The 8,701-nt window shown below is 43.7% G+C and overlaps 1 pseudogene; it reads right to left on the bottom strand.

Annotated features, from left to right (window-relative positions):
- Positions 1–545: 545 nt before the first annotated feature.
- Positions 546–7,902, bottom strand: LOC118575789 (annotated as a pseudogene).
- Between the last annotated feature and the right edge of the window lie 799 nt (positions 7,903–8,701).

Raw genomic sequence — 8,701 nt, 5'->3', positions numbered from 1 at the left:
TAGGCCAAGAATTTAAAGGCAGGCAAGGCTTTGCCCAGAAGTCTCCAAATTACAGGTTCACATACAGTCTGTCAGAAAGGGAAATATGTCACCCCTAAGGTGCAGGCTACTGATAATTTTCTCTACGGGAGCCCAGGCATGTTGGAGGTACATGTACACATAAGGTAAAGGTGCTAAGAGGGGAAGCTCTTTCAATGAAATAATGTGGCAGTGATTTCATTTGGGCAAAGAGAACTATCAGGAACTGCTGAGAGGCAGCTTCCATATGCATCACACTGCCTGGAAGGCATGGGACCCTTGAGACCCACATGTTTATGGTGGGGTTTACATGTTGGCAGATGGCATGCTCAAAAAAGTTCAAACCACCTTTTTTGTTTGCTTGTTTGTTTGTTTTTGAGCTGAGGATCGAACCCAGGGCCTTGCACTTGCTAGGCAAGTGCTCTACCACTTAGCTAAATCCCCAAGCCCGAGTTCGAACCATCTTAGCTGGGTGTGGTGGTACATGCCTCTAATCCCAGCACGTGGGTGGCAGAGGCAGATGGATCAGTGTGAGTTTGAGGCCAGCCTGCTCTATATAGTAATTTCTAAGTCAGCCAGAGCTACTTAGGGAGATCCTGTCTCAAACAAGCAAACAAACAACAAAACCCCCAAATGTTCAGCTCATCTGTTAAGAGCAAAAGATTACATTACGTGTTGCTCTAAGGTCTTTCTAAAATGTGGACTTTTAGGAGCTATGTTAGACGCAGGGTTAAGGAGTTTCCCACATTTGCTGCCTTCCTGAGTATTCCCCATGCCACGACATTTTTTGGTGTTGAAAGAAACTGGAGCGCTGGCTAAAAGATTTACCACATTTGGTGCATTCATAAGGCCTTTCTCCAATGTGGACTATTTGGTGTTGAATGAGGACAGACTTTTGCCTGAATGATTTTCCACACTGGTCACACTCATATGGCCTTTTCCCGGTGTGAATTCTGCAATGTTGAATAAGGCTGGTGCTTCGACTGAAGGATTTCCCACATTCACCACATGTACAAGGCCTTTCCCAAGTGTGAACTCTCTGATGTTTAATAAAGGCAGCCCTGCGGCTAAAGGACTTTCCACACTGGCCACACTCATAAGGCCTAGCCCTGGTATGTGGTATGTATTCTCTGGTGTTCAACAAGACTGTAGCTTTGCTTGAAGAATTTCCCACAGTCAGGACACTCATAGGGCCTTTCCCCAGTGTGAGTTCTCTGATGTTGACCAAGTTTGGATTTGTCCCCAAAGGTTTTCCCACATTTCCTACAATCATAAGGCCTTTCTCCAGGGTGAACTCGCTGATGTCTAGTAAGGGTAGCTCGTTGACTAAAAGATTTCCCACACTGGCCACACTCATAAATTTTTGTTGTGGTGTGAATTCTATGGTGTTCAGTGAGGCTGAAGTTTTGCCTATAAGAACTTTCCCTACACTCAAAAGGCCTTTCTCCAGTGTGAATTCTCTGGTGTCTAATGAAGGTAGCTCTTTGGCTAAAGGGTTTCCCACACTCCCCACACTCATAAGGCTTTTCTCCAGTATGAATTCGGCAGTGTTCGATAAGGTTCGAGCTTTCGCTGAAGGACTTTCCACATGCTCCACACTTATATGGCCTCTTTCCAGTGTGAACTCTTTGATGTCTAATGAGAGCAGCTTTCTGACTAAAGGACTTCTTACACTGCTTGCACTCATATGGCCTCACTGACATGTGAATTCGCCGGTGTTCAATGAGGCCGAAGCTTTGCCTAAACCATTTCCCACGTTTGTCACATTCATATGGCCTCTCTCCTGTGTGAGTTCCCTGATGTCGGACAAGATTGGACTTGCATCCAAAGGCTTTCCCACACTCTCCACACTCATATGGCCTTTCTCCACTGTGAATTCTACAGTGTTCAATGAGGTTAAAGCTCCAGCTGAACGACTTCCCACATTCGCCACATTTGTATGTTTTTTCTCCAGTATGAAGTCTCTGGTGTATAGTAAGTGTGGCCGTTTGGCTAAAAGATTTTCCACATTCCCTACACTCAAAAGGTCTTTCTTCAGTGGGAACTCTCTGAGATGGTACAAGTGAGTATTTATTTTGTAAGGCTTGTCTGTATTTGCTAGGCTCGAAGTCCATTTTTCCAGTGCATCCCCTTGGGTGCTGGACAAGCTTGGGTTTGTAGCTGGAAGGTTTTCTGAATTCTTGTGATTTAAAGTGACCTTTTCTACTATTAGCCTCCACAGACTTGGTGATTTCATTTAGCTTCTCATCCTTGGGACTGTTGAGGGACTGGAGAAGGTCCCATTTATCTGAGAAGTCCTTTCTAATTTTCCAATAGATGAAGGGACTCCCTGACACATGGAGCATGCAGTTTTTCATAAGAGAGTCAATGTCAACATCTGCCTTTAATGGATTCTTGGCACTATGATTCTTTTGACCCTGGAGGATTGAACACGCTTTTACAAAGAACAGTTTTTGCCCAGGTAGGTCATCCAGATGCAAAATGTCTGTCAAGACAGGAACACAGATGTCACAGGGGTGAGTCTTCCCAGTGAGTAGAGTTTCCTTTGGAGTCCTGGCTTGTGGCATTTCTACACACTCTGTACAGAAGGATTTATTTCATACTCTGATTCATACCAACAATCTGAAAGAAGAAAAATGCTATTGGAAGTCATGTTAACTGTGGATGGAGTGTATCAATGATGATTTATTATTGTCTTTCTCTATATATGATGTTTTAACCTCCTAAGGAATGCTTCTAGCTAGGAAAATATCTCTCATTCAGTCTTTAAGTCAAGCTAATTGTTTGATTGTTTTGAGACAAGATCTCTTTAAACAGCCCTGACTGTACTGGAATTCACTCTGTAGACCAGGCTGGCCTTGAACTCACAAAGATCCATCTGCTTCTACTTATCATGTACTGGGATTAAAGGCACATGCCACCCTGCCCAGCAGAAGGGTGAGCAATTGTTAAGAGGTGACAAAGGGGTCAATGGGTAGCATGGAGTTAATATGGAAAAAAAAAGCATTTCAGAAATGCCATTAAAAAAATGATGTTTCCATGTATAGCTAAGAATACACACCTCTGCTATGTCTTAGGGCCAGATACTGAACCACAAGGTCATATTCCTTTCTAAACTCCATCAAAATTATTCTATCCATGAGACAGTCAAACTCTCCTTTAAGAAATAACAATTTTACATTGTCTTAGACACAAGACATGACTCAACCAAATGGACCCAATGGAGCCCCTGTTTAAAAGTTCACATTGAGTTAGGTATGTAGTTCAGGTATAGAGTGGTTCTTAAGCAAGTTCAAAGTCCTGGGTTTGACATTCAGCACCAAAAGAAAAACAACTATCTTTACTACTACTACTACTACTACTACTACTACTACTACTACTACCTCTACTACTACTATATGATAGCTATAGTAAGTTAAAACAGGCCTTCAAGAGCTAAAACAAATGAAATATGACTTATAAAGGGTGACCTATCTCCACTGATTTTCTATTGGATAGCCCAGTTGTGTCCATTTTTAATCCTAAAATGCCTCTGCATGCTAGTGTGCTAACAAGTTCCTGGGGCCACTCATAAGTCCCATTGGGGAAAAGCCCTATAAGAGTACAAGATCTGATGCAAAGATTATAATTTCAGCCCCATACTGATCACTGGGAGGGGAGAGAGGTGGAATCAGTTAATCAGTTATGTGCAATGATTGAATCAATGAGACCTTCATCAAAACCAACACATGACATGGTTTAGGAAACATCTGGGTTAATCACTACAGTGAAGTGTTGGGAGAGTGGTGTGCCCAGAGAGGACAGGAAGCTGCCAAACCTTCTGCCCAAATAATCTTTCCTCCCTTCTTTCTTCTCTCCCTCCCTTCTTCTCACCTCTCTTCCTCCTTTTTTTTCTCTCTCTCTACTCTTCTTTCTTGCGTGGAAGCCAGAAGAAAACTATGTAGCTCCACAGTGTGAGGACTGGGGATCAAACTTGGGAGCACCTACTTGATCACAGATGCCTTTATCTGTTGAACCATCTTGCTGGCCGTCTGACTAGAGCTTTGCTTATGTAGCTATTCCATTTGATATTCCTGAATTGCAACCTCCATAACAGCATTTTTCTAGAAAATTATTAAACCAGAGACATGTTGGGAGAACCCTCAAATTTGTAGTTGCACAGACAAAAATGGACTGTGCTGGATATCTGATTTGCAACTGGAGTTTGAAGAGACTGAGCCTTTAATGTATGAGACATACTTCATACTTCTGATAGAATCAAATCTGAGTCAAAATGCAGACCCGCAGTGCCTGCCACACTGCAGAATTGGTTGTTAGTACTGTGAAAACACACAGACCCCCTTGAACATCCTCCCTTGTTGGTCAGACACAATGAAACTCATCTTTACAAATAGTTTAAAAGCCTATCTCATCATATAATCCAACAATATAACTGTTGGACATGCTCCTCTGACAAGGGTAGATGAGTAACACACTTTACCTGTTTAGGTTCAGAGAATTCTAACTGTACAAGTCTGCAGTGCTGTTTAATGATTAATGTTCACAGGGCATATTAAGTATGAGTCAGTGTTGGAAGATACTGATGAGGAGCAAGTGATGTTTGCTGGGCTGGAAGAAAGGTTGGGACAGCTGGAGCAGGATACAAGCAAATACTGAATGTGGTGAAGAAAACACAGAATGGTTTTGACTAGCGGCACATCAAAACACTGCTCTGTCCACAACTCTGATGTCATTTCCTGCCTCACTTGCCACTCATGAGGTCCAAGCTTCCCCATGAGACTCCTTTTGCTTTTCATCCTATGAGAAAACCAGGAATTTCCTCACAGTCCTACTTGTCTAAGAACATGTGAACTCCATGATGCAAGTCTTGAGGAAAAGGTGGACAGTTAAGTGATCAGCAGTGGTTTAGAACAATCCAGTACACAGTAGACCATTAGGAAGAAAGATAAGTATTTTAAAAGAGCCTAGACGAAGGTCTGATAAGAATCCATAGCCCAACACAAGTACCAATCATGACAAAAGCTTGCCAGCTCCCGAAGGAGGTGGCTATCAAGAGGAGTCAGGTAAGAGGATAAAGAAAATGGAGCAATGGCACTATGGATGTGAAGAGCCACCCAGCTAAAAAGAGAGCAAGCCAAGTGGGAACTTTAGATTTGATTCCAGGACTCTTGCCATTCAGAATTGTCAGTGAATCTTTTGGAAGCATCAAGTCTTTGGGTTGCTGAGGGTAATGCACACAGCTCAGATATGGGCACCCACAGTGCACCTATCAAGGAAGTGGAATTATGTGGGCCTTACCCAGTGAGGTTATAAGTGCAAAGTTCTCCAGCATCACATTGAGATACAGTAGCCTCTGAGCATCAACCAGGAGTTCCCATTCTTCCTGGCAGAAGTAAATAGCCACATCTTCAAAGGTCACCCAGCCCTGTCAGGATGGAGACAAATCACAAAATGATCTACTTCTCTCCTAGGATTCCAAGTTCACCCACCTGTACATCCTTCCTTCATACACTATATTTTGCATTTTGTACCTGTTTGGGAGATACTAGGCTCCAAGGCCATTGACACATACCTCTCACTGCAGGCTCAGTATCACTGTGTTCTCCTACAGTACCCATAGGCCTGCTGGAGGAAGCCATGTAATTCTGAGCTTGGCAAACACAGGGCTGCAACTCATTGTATTAGACAATTATCCAGGGATTCCCCAGATGTGTCCTTCACACACATCTAAAGGTGAGCTGACACTTCACTGTTACGTCTTGAATGCCAGCACCCATGGGTTTGCTGCTCTTATTTCTCTCTTTTGTACACACTTGTAAAAGGAGATAACTGCACAGAATTTTCCTCTGTTCTGCATACATATGTGGTATGCATGCATGTACATATACACAATAATAGACAAAAAAGGTTAAAATGTTTTTAAAAATAAAAATATAGCTCATTCTTATATTGAACTTATTGCCTTTCTCAACACCCCCCCCCCAAATGCTGGGATTACTGGGGTTTATATTCACATAAGGATTTACACCTCTTTTAGGACGGCCAAAACAAAATTTGAGATATCCTAATATATTCCCAAATCAAATTCTACAGTCAACTTTAAAATGCAGTTAGTTAAGCTTCCATCTGATAAAAATCTAAAAATCTGGAGTCCCTTGAGTTATTTTACCCTTCTCTCATTTGCCCCTGAAGAAAAACCCAGATTTCTTAAATGAAAAAGTAATCCAGGGCCCAACCACAGCTTTTGGCCCTCTGGTCACCACACTGATGAAGCCATACCAACCATACTGGACTAGGGCAGTAGCTGCGACTCTGGGGTGTCTATCACCTCCTGTTGGTCCCATCGTGTGTGTAAGTCCCTCAAGCCACACTAGTTCCCAGGTCCCTCCCCTGAGAAGCTCCAACTCCCAGGTTCCACCCACAGAACACTCTAGCTGCCCTAACGCTGGACCCTGCCCCTTGCTCTACAGAGTAGAAAGCCCAATCTCTGGATTTGAAATCCCACCAACCTCCATCCTGGAAAGCTTCACCCTGAAAAGTCCCCCCACCCAAGAAACTATATAAGCCCTGTATCCTGCTCAGTTCTCCACTGTTTCTCCCCTGAGCAGAGGCAGCCACCTTCCTGTTTGTTTTCCCCTCCCAATATATATATTTGTGTGAGGTTTCTTGTGCGGTGTGACTTTGTGGTATTCCTTAGCTCCCAACTGCCAGGATACCTTTTCATTTGAGCTGTAACGCTTACGGTGTGTTCTTGCTGCAGCCATGGGGAACCCGGTAAAATCTCACCAAATCATCTCGGCTCCCATCATCTCCAGAATAGTCACGGGACATCCCAGGCTTCTGCCCTGCTTCTTTAATGTCAGCAGAAGGAAAAGCAGCAGCGTGTACCACTAAGCAAGTTCAGCCTCACATTTCAGTTCCATAATTTGGAAACCATGCCTGGGGTAGCCTTTCTTTTCTCATCGCCCCTGGTTGCTAAGATTTTTGTGAGAAACCTTTTTATATAACCCCCAGCCTCGGTTTCCACTCCTGGTTTGGGAGTTCTCCTGGTCCATGCAGTGGAACACTGGAGAAACAATCCGTTTAGCACACAATTCCAGAGACAAGGAGTGAGGTCATCAGTGAACCCCCTAGAATAAACTCTTTACTCACCTGTGAACAATCCATAAGTGCTTTCGCAGTCATGAGAATCTGTGGGAAGAAGGTTGCCAAGGATCATGGTAGGGGTTTCACCAGCTCAGGCCTCCCTGTCCAATCTTAGAGCTATGAGGCCTTATTAGATCTGAATTATCTCTAGGAGTCAGCACTCATAGCTGACTCCTAGCAGACTCAACCTTCCTGGGTCTCAGTGTTAACCCCTCCAGGGTACTTTGAAAGGCGTATTTAAATCATGTGCGTTCATTCCGAGCCTCACTAAGACCCAGATCCGTAAGGATACAAGTAAAATTCCTCACCTTCCCATTGTAAGGCGTAAATGGTCCTGTTTAATCTTGTAAACCAGACAGGACACACATCTGTCAATTAATCCTTGGTGGGTCCCACTCTCATCCAGTCACATCCGGAATCAGTAATAGGCATTCCGTTCACAAGCCCAGTACTGTTCGGGACACAGGGACTTCTACAATAGGGACGAGAACAGAACTGTATTGGGGATCTAGTTAGTAGGACTGTGGTGAGGCCAGGGGAACGCGACGCTTACTTGAGCAGGTTGCGCCACTGTGGTAGCGACGTAGATCTGCAGCCCTGCCTGTCCTCTCCGTCTACCTTGGTCCCCACTGCACACTCTTATATTAATGATAGCCAGAAATAACCCCAAAGCAGCTACAAGGACTACTTGCTAGAGATGTAGGAAGTCTTGCCCAAAGCTTGCGGTCCAAGCACCGACAAGGCCTTTCTCAGGATCCATTGGTCCAGCCTTTTGCCACTCGCCTCAAAGAATCGTGGGCAATGTAGTTTCCTTGGCTACGCAGCCTCCTCCTTTGGTTTCAGTGGCAGGTTCATGCAATCAAACCGCGGTTCTTGAAGCTGCTAGAAGTTTAAGCCTAACAGTCCCCCTACGGAGCCGCGCGGGATCGCAATAACCAACTTTGCGGATCGAGTTCAGGTCCTTTGTGATAAAGAGACCCGAAGTGTCGATTCAAATGGTCCTTAAATTCCTGAGCCTGGGGTCGACCCCGCACTTTTAGAATCTCTTGGCGGAAGTGCCTTAGAAAGTGCTGAGAGCAGCAAAAAATAGTGACTTAGAACTATTTGGCGCATATGGCATTAATGAGACCAACCAAATCAATCAGCAACAAAAATCTGAAGTTTTGGAGTCTTTTACAGTCTCTTCCTATGGACAAAAGTAGACTGGCAAAATAGAGCCATATGAGGACTGGGTCTCTAAAGGGAGAAGCTGGATTTGGAGTCATGTGTAGTTGTTCAGTTTGTGATTAATATGGCTGGGTATTACCCAGAATATGGCATTTTGAAGCTTCCTCTCATCTTCGAACCCTTGCATTCTTTCCGGGTCCCCTTCAATGCGTTTCCTGAGCATTGGAGGGAATAGCATAAATGTCTTATTTAGGGCTGAACACTCAACCATCAAAGTCTTTTTCTTTTTAATATATATATATATATATATATATATATATATATATATATATATATATATATATATATATATATATTATTTTTCCCTCTT

Source organism: Onychomys torridus, unplaced genomic scaffold (genome assembly GCF_903995425.1).
Source record: "Onychomys torridus unplaced genomic scaffold, mOncTor1.1, whole genome shotgun sequence".
Classification (NCBI taxonomy): domain Eukaryota; kingdom Metazoa; phylum Chordata; class Mammalia; order Rodentia; family Cricetidae; genus Onychomys; species Onychomys torridus.
The sequence above is the reverse complement of the archived record's forward strand: the minus strand, read 5'-3'. Positions and strand labels throughout refer to the sequence as shown.